Source organism: Hippopotamus amphibius, chromosome 8, assembly GCF_030028045.1.
Source record: "Hippopotamus amphibius kiboko isolate mHipAmp2 chromosome 8, mHipAmp2.hap2, whole genome shotgun sequence".
Taxonomy (NCBI): Eukaryota; Metazoa; Chordata; class Mammalia; order Artiodactyla; family Hippopotamidae; genus Hippopotamus; species Hippopotamus amphibius.
In genome coordinates this window covers 67,136,791-67,152,587 of record NC_080193.1, presented here as the reverse complement: position 1 = coordinate 67,152,587, position 15,797 = coordinate 67,136,791, and positions in this window count along the sequence as shown.

The following is a 15,797-nucleotide window of genomic DNA, read 5'->3' as shown; positions in this document are numbered from 1 at the left end:
GAAAACATGATTTTACTTGGATCTCATCCATTTTAATTTCTCTATTAAGTAAGCTAGTCTACAAAAGGGGGAACAAGTGGGAAAATGGCATCGGAAGTCATGTTAGGCTGCATGATTTGCAAGGGTTGGGGGGGGGGGGCTCCTTTCCCCCAAAGACATATTCTCCACTGGCTTTTGGGTGATTAATATCCCACAGCCAGAGATACTCTTGCTTTAAGCTATCTTGGCTTGAGACTGAGTTACACGTTAAAATATAATGTCTCTGGGAGAATGAACACTTTACTAGCTTTCTTTTACCCCTTTCTCTGTAAGTATTCTTTAGCTTTGTTATAGAAAGCAAATGAGGAGAAGGAAAAGGAGGAAAATCTCACGATAAAGTGGAGAGAAAAGAGAGCTTTCCATATATACACTACCAAATGTAAAATACACAGCTAGTGGGAAGCTGCTGCATAACATAGGGAGATCAGCTCGATGATGGGTGATGACCTAGAGGGGTGGGATAGGGATGAGAGGAGGGAGGTGCAAGAGGGAGGAGACATGGGGATATATGTGTAAATACAGCCAATTCACTTTGTTGTACAGTGAAAACTGCACAACATTGTAAACAAATTATACTCCAAATTAAAAAAAAAAAAGAAAAAGCTTTCACCAAACCGCCTCAGAGACCACATTTGCCCACTATATAGTTTTAGGAATGTATAAATCATCTGTTTCCAGGCTGGAGTGGTTGTGGACCATGGACTGGGCCACACTGCAGGCGATTTGATTCAAAGGCGTGCACCAAGCATTGCTGCAACCAAATAAATATTTCTCAGCCCTGTTTGTGGCCGGGAGGAAAAACTGGAATGTCACAAGTTAACTGACATTTGGGTGGGTTGTTCTGGGAAAGCAGAAGAAAGACATTTATTTAATGGGGCTTTTAAAATTAATCATAGTGCCCAAGATAGTAACAAAGAAGGGATTAAAATTCCTTCATGTAATAAAATAACAGAGATTTTCATCTTACCCCTAATGCCCAAAGACAGGGTAGGTAAATCTGATTGCTTTGGTGGCAGAACCTGAGGTGGGGATGGCAGAGTGGTGTGGAAGGAGGGGCATTAGACATGCGAGAAATTCTTGGTTAAAAGAGAGGAGATCCCAGCGAAATGGAACCAGGCTAGATCCCAAGAAGAGATAGGGAGAGAGAGGGAGGAGAAATAATATTTGGTAAGGAATGCTGGACAGGGGACTGAACAGAGATATATGCTACTCCATTTTAAATTGCCTCCTTTGCTGTGGTGTGATTACACCCTTCTATTACTCCCAAATCTTGAATGAAAGTTGTATGTACAACAGTAGTGTATTAGGGATATTTTAGCAGATGAAAAGGAAGAATGTGTGTCCATGCATCGGGTGATGGATTTAGATAGAAGGACCGCAGCTGTGAAGGCAAGGTGGGGATGGGGAAAGGAGAATAGAGCTAGAAGGAAAAGCATCCTTCCCAGGAATGGTCAGGAACACAGTGGGAGGGGCTGGACATGCTGCAGACACCTCAGATGGGGTCCTGGGAATTTTTCTGAGCTATCAAAGGAAAGGATAACCAGGGACTGCAAAAGATGGAGATATTCAGGTGACCTGTATGAATCATATTTTTAAATGTATACAAATGCAATTGCACTTGGTTACATAAATATGCACACACATATATAAACATGTAAAATATTGTACATATATAAATACATATGTATAACATAACATACATATATATAACTATTGAATTCATAGGAGTTTTGATCATTACATATCTTTCTGAATCATGGACGCTACAATCATGTAGGTGATGGCAACAGTGATTAATATTTAAAAGAAATACACTTGAAAAGGATGGAAGGGAAAGCCTGCAAAATCTTCTTCAAAGTTTCCAATACACCTCCAAGAAGTCTATCTAGAAGAAGCAGATTTAAAATCTGTAGGAAGGTATGGTTTTCCCATGAATGGGATGGCTTCTCCCACACTGACTTGCTATAACCATGTTTCTTCTCAACAACACGTGTTTTGAGGACCATTGCATTTCACGTCCTTACCCCATGGTGCTTCAGACCTTGCCATCAAGAAAACATTAAGTCCGAGACAAGAAAAATGTATTAATCCACTTCGCTTGTGTTTGTTCTTCTTTTAGTTTTAATACATGCATTTTCTTACATAAATAGGGTATTTAACTATGATTGTCATTTATTAACTTTTCCCCCCAATTATAACTATCCCCTCAAGGTCAGGGTCCCTAAGGAAGCAGCTGAGAGAACATACACAGCACACGTGTGCCGAATTATCCTGCAGGCTGAGAAATTAACGAAAAAATGAGTAATATGCTCTCCATTTAAACCTGGCAGGGGGGATCGTACTCTCATCCCCAGATTGGAATCAGATTTCCCCCGCTGGGGCTGCTCCAGCTTTTGGCACAGTCTATTAACAAGGCCAGCTTGGTTCCTCATGGTACAATAACAGCACAGGGGTTGAGTCAGAGCTCTTGTGGTTGAGTGGGGAAGGCAGAGATGAAATCCAGCTAATGGGAGAGCCCTGGATTTTGATTTTATCACCAAACAAGTGAGCACCAACAGCCTTAAATAAAGTCAGCACTATCGGTTCTTAATGCCCAGTTTTCACAATTACCACATTCCCCAAGCATCTGTAATAATTCCTGGACACTTGGTGGGTACATTTTGTTTCTCAAGAAGAAATTCCTTTTCCACGTAATTAAAGGAATCTGTAACAAAGCATATTATGAAAGGCCCTCGATGTTTCTACTTTTTATTTCAAGGTGTGATCTATTTCTCTGGTCTTCAATCATTTTATTACTAGGGAGTGAGAGCTAAGAGAGGATAGACAGGAAGGTAAAAGGAATGTGGACTTGATCAGTGATTGTGTCATTTCATACCTTTGTAAAGCGTGTCAATGAATTTTAAAAGTATATCTTCCTTAGTAGAACCTGAAGCTACTTGAGGGGAGGTTAAATGTTGACTGTTTGTTTCATATTCATCGATCACAGTATTGTCCCAGCAATTCTCAGTCTTGGCTGCAGACTCAAAACATGTGGAGCACCTTTAATCATAGCAGTGTTCAGGCCCCACTGCAGACCAATTAAGTCTGCATCTCTCAGGGGTGAGGCGCCGGCATGAATCATTTCTGAGAGCCCCAGGCGATTCCGACGTACCGGCAGGATGAAGAGTCAGCAAACGCCAGCCTATTGCCTTACCTAGAATAGTGTCACTTGCTATTTTAAGGAACTACTGAATCGTTTTAATCACCACACAATTCCCATGAAAATAGCAAAACTTCATAGGTATAACACAGTTTTTCTCTAATAAATTACCATTAACCTATTCCATAGTTAATTGGATAAAGCTTTTGTTGAAAACAAAGGAAAAGCCACTAAATTCTTTGTACCTATAGTTCATCCACTTGTAAAATGTCCCTGAGATAACAGCTGGTTAAAATCCCATGAGGTGACTTTGGATAAATGACATGTTCCTGCATTTCTACCATATATATAATATATATATATATATATTTTTTTTTTTTTTAAGAAAGGGGCAGAAAAGGAAAATAAAAGAGCTTTCTTTGAATAGGGCACGTCTCAGACAGAGTGGTCAGAATATGATTCAAAGAACATTCTGTCATGATCAAAATTATAAAAATATAATTCAAAAGGATATTAGTTTAAAATAGTTGGAACCATTTTTATGTTTGTCCAATGTGTCTTTGGCACAATAAATGTATAAAAGAAGTGCAAGGCAATGTTCCTGCTTTTTATTTGTTTATGAACTTTCAAAGAGATTGGCCTTGGTGTCCTCCTCTGAAATGTGGAAACAGTGAAACTCAAGCTGACTGTGAGCAGCAAATAACACAATGGGGGAAAATTTGATTTGTAGATTGCAATACAATATTCTAGTCTGCAGCAGTTTTCCTGTTATTCACTCTGAGAACCTGAAATTCCATATGCAAATGAATATTTCTGGGAAGTAATGTAAATATAGTTATATTGTAATTTTTATTAAGCAATTACTAAGTACTTAACTTCCTCTTAAGTACTTTATATAATCTTATTAAACCTTCACTGGAACCCAGTGAATAAAGTACAGTTATCTCCATTGTACAGATTTAGAAACCAAGGTTTATCAGTTTCAAGTCTCCCAGAAATTCCAAGTGAAGATTTCCTTCAAATCTGAAAATACTTAAATTCTTCCTGCAGATTTTGGTCTAAGAATCCATACTGATTTGCTTCTCTTTATCTCCTTGGATATTTTCATATCAGATGCAACTTCATTTGCCTGTAGATGTACAGTGAAAATCCTGGGAAAAAAATGTGAACGTTCCTCTGCCTACCAGAGTCACACATTTCAGGCATGCTGGATTCTAGCTCAAGATGATAATCATTCTCTCCGTGGCCTTTCCTTAAATTCCTTCAGATTCTTAAAAAGAACCAACTGCCTTCTTTTTATATATTGATTATGTGATACACATCCCATTCCAATTTAAAAGATAAAGTCTAAATATAGGGCTTCCTAATTCTTCAAAAGGTTTATACTGAGATTCCAGCTCACTCTCTTCCTTTGTTTCATTTTAGATGAAAGTATGGTGATGCTGGAAAGATTGTCACATGATGAGGGTGTGTGTGATTGTCCTAGGGAGGTAACTCTCAGGGAGAGCTGAAGGGAGAAGGAGGTGATCTGAAGGCTGTTTTGACTTATCCACCGGTCAGCCAGACCTATGATAGAGTAGGGAGTGAATTATGCCCAGACAGAGCACCACATGCAGCTCAGTAGAGAATCAGAAAACACATTTGCCACCATGTGCTCTTTTCTATACATCGCCACCTCTGCCTTGTCTCTGTCCCACAGGTTCTAATGGTTTTCACAAAGCCTTGCCATTCTACAAAACTGATAATTCATTGGTCTGTGTCTCAGGCCACGTGCAGTGTGTAGGAGAGAATCAACTGGGAAAAGTAAGAGAAATATATCCGTCTTCATGCTGACTGGGACCTTAGTTTGGGTTTCATTTAAGCTTCTATTTTACTTCCATTACTTTATCAAAGCATTTAGGAGATGCAAATGTTTGCCCCTCAACTCCCAAACTGAAAGTATCAGTACCAGGAATGGTTTCAGTAGACTTCCATGCTGTGTTGAGGATATCATGAAAAAGAGCTTGCTTAAGTTTGCAAAAGCTTTGAGGACAGGAATGAGGATAAAACGCTGATATTTGTTCAGTCTTTTCATATATCCTCTGTTGAAACCACACGAGGGCCCAGGGGATTTCTTGGCAGAAGCAGTACTGCAAATGGTCGATTTATTGGCATCAAAGACAGCAATATGAAACAGTCAGGGTCTGCACACTTTCTCCAGCATGAAGTCCAAACAGAGATCTGATTATATCTGTTTATCTGAAATGTTTTACCAAGTAATTCACTGCTTCGAGTTTGTAAAGAACCGGGGCTTGGCTGGGATAGTGTAAGTATTTAGTGGGGGAGATGGAATATCAACCACATGGAAGATAAACAGAGGACTTTACTATGAGCACAAACCACCACAAGCAATATTAATTTTGTCTTTTGACTGTGCCATGAGTATAAGCATTACAAAAGACAACAGTCTTCAGACGTACTGTGATTAGTTTAAACCTTGTCTGTCTTCTGCACAGCCCCTCTGAGCCTGCTGGCTCTCAGCCCGCGTCCCTACAGCCTGAATTTGAGATGTCTACATCAAATCGGTTCGGTACCATCAAGTCTCCCGCACAGGTATGTGGATACGGTACATCTGCGGCAGAACTCCATTAAAAATCACTGCGTTACACTGCTATATTTAAAATAGAAAACCAATAAGGACCTACTGTATAGCACAGGGGAACTCTGCTCAATGCTCTGTAATAACATAAATGGGGAAAGAATTTGAAAAAGAATAAAAACGTGTATGTATAACCGAATCACTTTGCTGTACACCTGAAACTAACACAATATTGTTAGTCAACTATACGCCAGTAAAAAATAATTTCTTTTTTTTTAAAATCACCACTGCATTAGGATGGAGAAAACTTAGTTTCCAATCCTGGCCCTGCATTTCCCTCACTTGAGACCTTGGACAAGTCCTTTAACTCTGCAACTTGACAATCTCACAAGTAAAAGAGAAGAAGTAAGATCTTCTCACAGGCCTTGGGTGAGGCTCAAAGGAGATCATGTGGAAAGCCCTTGGAACTGGCAAAGTGCGACATGTTAGCTGGCCTCCCTTTTACATACCTACACTCCTCTCCAACCAATCTTAGCCACCACTTGGCAGCCTCCGGGGAGCTCGTCTGTGGCAAAGCCAAATACCACATTCCCCATGGAGCCTGACCTCGAGACAATAATTAAGATGTGTTGAGCTTTTTCATCATATTCTCCTTCTTTTCGAGAATCTTAGATTTCAGTAGAAAATGGCTTGACTAAGACTTTAGCTGACAGACTGGAAATTAGAGCAGGAGAGACAATGTGAAAGAACCATATGAAAACAAATGTCTTCAAGGTGCACTGGAACATTTTATGCTTTTAAAGTATCTATGGAGTCTTTTCTTTTTTTATCCTTTACCCTTTTCCAAAAAATTCCTTTTTAAAAATATTTAAAATATTTTATATATGAGAGTATAAGAAATAAAGGTATAGAAAATAAACATATAAACAGCCATGAAACCACCACACAGCTTAAAAAAGAAATGTCATCAATGTGTTTATAGCTCTCCCCACCCCTCCCCCCACCCCTCCACTGCCCTGGCATATTTTTTTGCCATCGTAACCACTTACTTTTCCTCTTAAAGTTAACGTCTATCCTAAACTTTATAGTAATCCCTTTCTTGCTCTGCTTTATAGTTTTATCACCCAGAGATGCATCTCCAAATAACATAATTTAGTTTTGAAGACTATTTTCAGGATTTTCTACAGGTGGACGCATACTAAGCATACATTCTTCTTGTCTTGCTTTTTTTGGCTCAACATTATGCTTGAAAAAGTCATTCAGTCCGTTACATGTAGCTGTAGTTCATGAACACGCACTGCAGAAGAGCGTGCCATTTGTAAGTATGCAGCTCATGTCACTCGTCATCATCCTGTTGATGGGCATTTGGGTTTTTTCCAGTTTGCGGCTACTAGGAACAATGATGTTTTTAAAAAGTTCCTGCGTTTGTCTTAAATATGCAACAGTTTCTCTCCATCGCAGCAGTCATGTTCAATCAAAGGCTATGCACATCTTCAGCTTCACAAGATAATACCCAATTATTTTCCAAAAGTGCTGTGGCCATTGGTAGTCTTACCAGCTTTTGTCTTTTCTCTACATGCCAGCACTTGGGCTTTTTCTTTAAACTTAAAGTGGACTTATGGAAAACTCTTGACTCTAGTTTCAGTGTCTTATTTCTCTGACACAGCTTTGGGGCATGGTTTAAATCAAATATCGTTGGTGATCTGGGTGGGCTGACAGGATTGGCCTGTGTATTACTTTTCCGGGGGCTGCCATAACCAATTACCACAGACTCGGTGGCTGAAAACAACAGGAATCTGGTGGCCAGAGGTCCAAACCAGAACAAGCTCCCTCTGAAGACTCTCGGGGAGAATCTTTCCTTGTTTCTTCCTAACAGCTGCTGTCTCCCAGCAATCCCTGACCTTCTTTGGAGTGTAGCTGTGTCACTCCAATCTCTGCCTCTCTCTTTGCATGGCTCTTTTGCTGTGTCTCCTCTTAGGAAGATGCCCATTATTCAATTTAGGGTTCACTCTGAACCCAGGATGACTTCATCTCGAGATTTTTAACTAATTACATCTGCAAAGACTCTATTTTCAAATAATCACATTCCCAGATATTGGGGGTAAGAACTTCAACATATCTTTTGGAGAAGACAACTTAAACCACTATGGCCTGCAATGAGGGAGGGAAAGAGAAGAGGAGGGGGAAAATCATTCGCCTGTGAAACAAGTACTATGTATGCCATATAATTTTTGATTGCTTCAGATGTTAATATTTCCCACAATAGAGCAGTTTAAGAGCCGCCCACTCAAAATAACACACCTGCTTTATATACATACATACATACTTTGATCTTATTAGATTCCTTTTATAGACAGGCAAGTAGTTGAAAGAACTAGGTCAGGGTTCTAGGGAGGCCACATAGGGTATGTTTGCCCCATCTTTGCACCTGAGGCCTCTATTGGACCTCATGATCTAGAAAACAGAGGGAGAACTCAGAAGTTGTCCATAAAAGAGCCATTTTTTCCCAGACACACTCTGATTTTGTGTGAGTTGGATTTCTAGTTCGAGTGCCATAAAAAGTTTGTAAGGGTGAAAACTCATCTTGTCTACATAAGATTTTCCTTTCACTAAAAACCCTGGTCTGCATTCTTTTATGAATTGGCAGGGTTGAACCTAGTGTTAGAGGGAAGAGCATCTCATAGTTGCAAGAACTGAGCCCAAAGCTTCACTGACCAAACCAGCCCTGCCCTTCCCCAGCCACAATGCCTCTATTATACCTGCAGAGAGAGTTCTCACTGTGGGTTCCACTACTGGGTATGGGAAGGCCCTGTTGAAATTCAAAAGTTTCAAATGGAGTGGGAGATGAAAGAGGGCATTAAACAACTTTCAAACATCACTACTTGAGACATTAGGTTAACAGACAATATCTTATAATTTACCTGGCACGGTTATAAGGTGTTAAGCTCAGAACCCATAGGGAGCATGGGGAAGAACCAAGATCAGAGGCTGCAACTTGATCAGATAATGCCTTCTATCAGGGACACTAGAGCCTTTCAAGATGGCAGAGTCAGAGCTGGTAAGTTGCCAGCTCTTACAATTAGGACCTGGTGTATCTTTCTTCCTGATCTGTATCAGTTAGCTCTAAAGCTTGGCTCCCACCCTTTACTCCAACTCTAGGGTATTTTTCTCTCAATTCTTGGTGACTTCTCTGCAAAACAACAGGTACGTGACCCTTAAAAACAACAATTTGGTTGCAATATAATTTATGTACAATACAGGGCATGCATGTCATACATCAATTACTTGAGCTTTGGTATCTCTATACACCTAAGGAATATCACTGCAATTGAGATGCAAACTATTTTTATCCCCTTCCCTGCCAAAATATCCTCTTATCCCTTTAAAAACCCATTCTACTCCTGCCTGTGTCACCAGGCAATCAATGGTCTACTTTCTGTCATTATAAATTAGTTTGCATTTTCTAAATTTTATACAAGTAGAAAAATAAAGAATATACTCATTTCTTTCAATCAACATATAATTTTGAGATTCACCTATTTTGTTGCACAAATCAGTAGTTTGATCTTTTTTATTGGTGGGTAGTATTTCTTTGTATGGGCATATCCCAGTTTATCTAGTCATCTGTTTGATAGATGTTTGGGGACCTCCCTCCCAGTATTTTTGTATCATGAAAAATGCTGCTGTGAACATTTGTATACAAGCTTTTGTGTGGCTATATTTTCTTTTATTTCTCTTGGGCAAATACCTAGGAGTAGAATGGCTGGGTTTTATAGTAGCTCTATGTCTAACTTTATAGGAGGCTCCTAAACATGTTTCCCAATTTGATTTTATCATTTTATATTCCCAAGAAAACAGTATGAAAATTCCAATTACTTCATATTCTCACCAATGTTTGATTTTGTTAATCCTATTAATTTCAGCTATTTCAGTGGATATGTAATGCGACCTCATTATGATCTTATTTTTTGTTTCCCTCATGACAACATGTTGAACATGTTTTCATATATTTATTGGCTTTCACGTGTTCTTTTCTGACCTGTATTTTCAAATCTTTTGTTCATTTATCAAGTGGGTTCTTTGTCTTACTATTGAGTTGTAATATGTCTTTATGTATTCTTTTTTTTTTAAAAATAAATTATTTATTTATTTGCTGAGTTGGGTCTTTGTTGCTGCACACAGGCTTTCTCTAGTTGTGGCGAGCAGGGGCTACTCTTCATTGTGGTGTTCAGGCTTCTCATTGCAGTGGCTTCTCTTGTTGCAGAGCACAGGCTCTAGGTGTGTGGGCTTCAGTAGTTGCAGCACATGGGCTCAATAGTTGTGGCTCATAGGCTCTAGAGCACAGGCTTGATAGTTGTGGCATGTGGGCTTAATTGCTCCACAGCATGTGGGATCTTCCCAGACCAGGGCTCAAATCCATGCCCCCTGCATTGGCAGGCGGATTCTTAACCACTGTGCCACCAGGGAAGTCCTGTCTTTATGTATTCTTAACAAAGTCCTGTGTCAGAGCTATATATTAGAAATATTTTCTTCCATTTTGTGGTTTGCCATTCATTTTCATAGTGACGTCTTTCAAAGAGAAAATGTTTTTAATTTGATAAAATAAAATTTATGAATTTTTAAAATTTATGATTTGTACTTTCTGGCTTTCTGTGTTCTGTCTAAAAATCTTTGCCTATCCCAGGGGTACAAACATTTTTATTCTTATGTGTTTTTTTTAAGAAGTTTTATAGTTAGGTTTTAACTTTAGGTCTGTGGCCTATTTTAAGTTAATTTTTTCTATGCTGTGATGTAAGAGATGATCTTTTTTTTCATATAGATATCTGTATCCCTTCACTACCACAATATATTATCTTAAAGTATTTCTGGATGTAACTATGTGGATCTATATTAAGCTAAGCAGGAGTTCACGCTAATGTCTCCAACTCTAATCCATTTCCATGTGGATTATTAGCCTAGCTATTGTCTGTGTTTGGATTTTAGCACTGGCAGTGCATGTATAGTGATTGTTGTCAGGTTTTAACTAGAAATTCAATTTGTTTAAAAACATATTCAGAATTTCTTTTTCTTTTTGTACTATTTTGGAAATTTTTGTTTTTAAAGTGATGCTACTTTTGGGGAAAAGTCTTCATCTATTTGGAGATTTGCCTGGACTTTATTCTGATGCTGAATGCTCTTTATAACTGTCATGAATATTATTACAGCTAAATATTAATATCTGATTAGGCATTCTCTAGTCTAGATCAAATCTGTTTGTATAAAATAAAATACTTGGTGAACATGGCCACCAGGTTTCTTTTATGTACTTTTGTGTACTCAAACATATGTATATATACTTTTATACATAATACTTTTATTTTTTTAAAGTGTTTAACTAAAGACATATGAACCATCCCCAGATGTGCACTGATATAAGCAGAAAAATCACATGAAGACGTTGACTAGAAAATCCATTGCTATTTTACAATAGAGGTATTTATTGAGTGATAACACGTGCATCAGTGGTCTAATCTTTAGAAACATCCTCCTTAAAAAATGTTTCTTTTAATTTCTTTTTGAATCTGGCAGGCTTTATTTATATACTGGTAGACAAATTCAACTTTGATTCTCAACATGCAAGAAAAAAGAATGAGAAAGATATACATATTTTAATGAAATAGTTAACAACATGTTTTTTTTTTCAATGCAGAGAAGTACAAAGGAGAAAATAAGAGTTGGACTTATAATTTCCCCGCTCAGATAACCTTGTTGGAATTTTCATCAAATGAAATTAACAATGCGTTTGACTAGAAAATCTAAAAAGGTACAAAATGAAAAATAATGTTTTTTTCTTTGTCCCAATTTCCATTCTCAAGCTTTCTACAAAATGTAGCTGATTTATGGTATCTTATATATCTTACAGAGGGGAGGGCATTGCATATATCAATAATTGCATCTCTTTCCCCTGAATATTTTCATTGTTACTTTATAGCAAAAGGATCATACTAGATATATTATGCTACCCTTTGATTTCTTCACTTACATTGTGAGACATTTCCATTTTATTTCATACAAATCTAACTCATCCTTTTTAATGATTTTGCATTGTTTTACTGTGTCATTGTCCTATAATATGCCTACTCCCCACTGATGGACCGTGACTGTATCCAGTTTTCGTGTTTTACAAACAATGCTCCAATGAACACTCATGTATGAAGATACAGTCACCCCACACACTCACACATACATTTACACATACACACATTTATACATACTTTTCCATGTATATCTGGGGAAAATCTGTTTTTAATCAATCAATCAATCAATCAATTTATTGGCCGTGCAGCAAGGATTGAACCCAGGCCGCAACAGTGAAAGCGCTGAGTCTTAACCTAGACCACCAGGGAAATTCTTAGCAGTAATTTTTTTATTTGGGAGTGTGCATATGCAGTAAAATTGTTGTGTTAAAAAGCATGTATGTCTTATATGTTGATAGGTATTGGCAAATTTTTCTATAGTAAAATTATACCCAATTATTATCTCCCCTACAGTTTATGGGAGCCCATATTTCTCAGATCTTTGACAGCACAAGATAACCTCAAATGTTTTTTGTTCTTCTGAGAAACTGAAACACAGTATCTCATTAATGTTTAATTTACATTTTCATTAAGGAATGAGACAAGTATCTTTTTTATGCTACCTGGCTATTTGTTTTGCTTTCTGTAAATTGCCTCTTCACATCCTTTTTCTGCTGGGTTGTAAGTCATGTTTCTATTGGTTGATTTGAATAAGTTATTTATAACTAGAGAAATATAGCCTTTTATTGCTCATAGATATGGCAAATATATTTTTTTCTTGCTCTATTGAGGTTGTTTGTGTTTTTGTACAGAGGTTTTTGATTTTTCTGTTATATATCATCTCAAAAAAAAAAAAAATACTACTATTCAAATAGCCATATACCTTCCAAGGAGTATCTTCATTTATTACCTTTAAAGTTACATCTCACTATATAGGTAAAGATTCTGCTTCCATTCAAAGATAGCTTAGTATTCTTTTATCAGAGAAGAAAGAAGAAGAGAAAGCAGCTTCTCCTGTCCCGGTGCCGGCTGCCCAAGTAGAGAGCTGAGCCCGGAGGATTTGGTTCCCTCCCCGCGGTCAGATGAAGCACTGTTTATTTCCTTACATTTCTCTATTTCACAATTAATTTGGGACAAACGAAGCCTGAAATATATACTAAGAGAAAAAAAGGGTGTTTTTGTTTTGTTTTCAAGTTTTAAACTTATTCCATATATGCCATTAAATACACTTTAAGATTCTTGATTTTAAACACAACACTTTATTTTGGGTACACTTGTTCAAAATATAGGTCACTCTCTTTGTAATTTTTTTCTCCATTTAAACAAGCTTTAGTTTGGGGAATTTTTATATAAATGACACTTTTATCTTTGTTATTTGAAGAGGTTTGAAGAAATTGCAGAGTGAGTTTGTCTTACGAACTCTTCGGTGGAGAAAAAACAGGAGTATATGTCAAGATTCCCAGACTTTATTTGCTTCCTCTTAGCTATAGTTGTGATGAAAGACTGCCAGAAATTTTTGAGATTTTTATAGAACTTTAGAAGCTAATGAAGTAAGATTTTTAACCAAGTGATTGCAAGAAGGGAAGATCATTGTCTCTCACAAGACAGCAGAGAAATCCACTGAGTCCCTAGAAGGCTTTCAAGCTAGCCAGCTCCTGGCTGTGCACTTGCATTGCAGGTTTGTTGGGAAATCCTTAGGGCCCTGGCAGAGCTTCTACTCTTTTCCTTACAAGCTGCCTTGCTGGCTTGGGCTTCTGTGTCATGCAGCACCAACAGTTGTTTGGCCAGGCTCCTTTCCCCAGCTTGGCGCCTGGGGAAAGGCTCTCCAGAAGCATTCTGTGTAGCTAGAAAAGTCCATCTGCAGTTACAACTTCCTGGTGTGCTGCAAAATCTGCAGTTTGCCTCAGGTGAGTAGTCCATTGGATCCTCTTAGAGAGAAGTCCGGTAGCTTCATAGCTTCATTCTTCCTCTTACAAATCCTCAGAACTCAGTGAAACAGAAATTGCAGGCAATTTTTCATATGAACCAGCTCTTCTGTATAAGCTTTGGTGTGACTTGGAAATGGTGGTGATTTTTGTAGCCCTTAGTGTCTCCATCAGGGCTGACTCTGAGCGTAATTTCCAAGCAAAATATTCCTTTGGGGTCCTTCCCAGCTCCTCTCCTAACTTAGTGTCTGGGGCCTCCGGTGTCCCCAGGCTTGACGGACGAAGTCCGCACTCAGGTGTGCTGCTTCCCACGTGCTCCAACACTGCCTCCCTCCTTCTTCCCATCAGAAATGATTACCGAAGTCTCCTTTTCCTCTTCTAAAAAATTGAGTTGGTGGTGATTTGATATTGAAAATGACCTCTTTCTCCCCTGGCTTTGCCCCCATGAGCTGTGCCCTTTCACTTACAGTTAGGGAAGAGCAGGGAGTGTGCCCGTGACCCTGAACACGTCCATACCTGACTCCTTCTCGATGTCTGTGATGACTCAGCAGAGCAGGAGGGAGCAGCGTGGAGGGCGCAGTGGGATCCGATGGGGTCACCCTGTGAAACTAGAAAAGACAGGGCCTAGGACACTGGACGGTCGGCTCCACGACGGCAGGGCTTCCCCACTGTGTTCACTGCTCTGTCCCCAGCTCCTGGAATGAGGCTTGCCGGTGGCTCAGCAAATACTTGCTGAATGAATGAAGGAAGGAGGATTTGTGCTTTTCTTTCTTGCCTACCAAACAGCTAGGCCTCCCTACACTCCAGCTTCACTCAACTCTCAGGCCTATTCCTCTCACCCCAGAAGCTGAAGGGCGGTTGGGTACCCTGGGGGCTCTGTAAGTTCTCATGGTAGTCCAGCCTAGTAGGTAATTGTGCTCTTCTCATCGGTTCATTTCAAGGATGCATATGTTGATACATTTTAAGTGCTTAGAACCGTGCCTGGTACATAGCATGTTCTCAGTAGATGTTAACTTTTTAAATTGTTATTATTAATTTAGTGTTTACCTATTTTTTAAGACCTTTTTTTTTTAAAGAAGTTTGAGGTTCAGAGTAAAATTGAGATAAAAAGATACAGAGATTTCCCATATACCCCCTGCCCCTACACATGCATAGCCTCCCCCAGTATCAAGACTCCGCCATGTGAGTGGCACATTTGTTGCAACGGATGAACCCACATCGAAACATCATAATCACCGTAAGTTCATACTTTATATTATGGTTTACTTTTGGTGTTGTTAACTATTATCTTCAACAAGTCCACTGATGACAAAAATTCCATTTGCAATTATTGCTTGAGTATTTGTAATTCCAAAATTGGAACCGATTGATCTCCAAATCAGGGAAAATGAGCAATGGGTGAGTTTTAGTGACCTATTATATCATAACACATTTCCCCAAAATGCAATGGCTTACAATAACAATAACCATGTATTATCTCTCAGAGTTTCTGTGGGTTCAGGGCTGATATGGTGATTGGTTCTGGCTCAGGGTGTCATGGAGGTTGCTGTTTGGTACTGGCTCCTGTTTAGCGGGGGCTGTTGGCCAGAACATCCATCCACTGTGGCCTTTCCCTGCCGCCTGGGCTTCCTGATAACATGGTGCCTGGACTCCAAGAGCAGCAGAGAGAGAGAGATGCAAAATATGTGTTGCCTTTTTTGAGAACCTCAGAAATCATGCAGCACCATTTCTACTACATTTTATTGGTCAAAGAATTTACAATAATCCCTTCAGCTTCAAAAGGAGAAAACGAAAAGTCCACATCTTGATGGAGGTATGCTAACGTTTCATCATAAGAAAAGCATGCGGAATGGGATGTAAATACACCTCAGTGCGACCACTGATGGACAACACAATCCGCAGGAAGAGAGGGCTCAGCTGTAGCATGCGGGCACACGCACGTGAACACACACACCAAGGCACCCAAACGCCCCGCCTGCAGTGGGGTTGGGCCTCACTGGGGCTCCCCAATTTAGATTTCACTTAGCAAAGGATTCTGGGAGTCCTTCTGAAATGCTTGC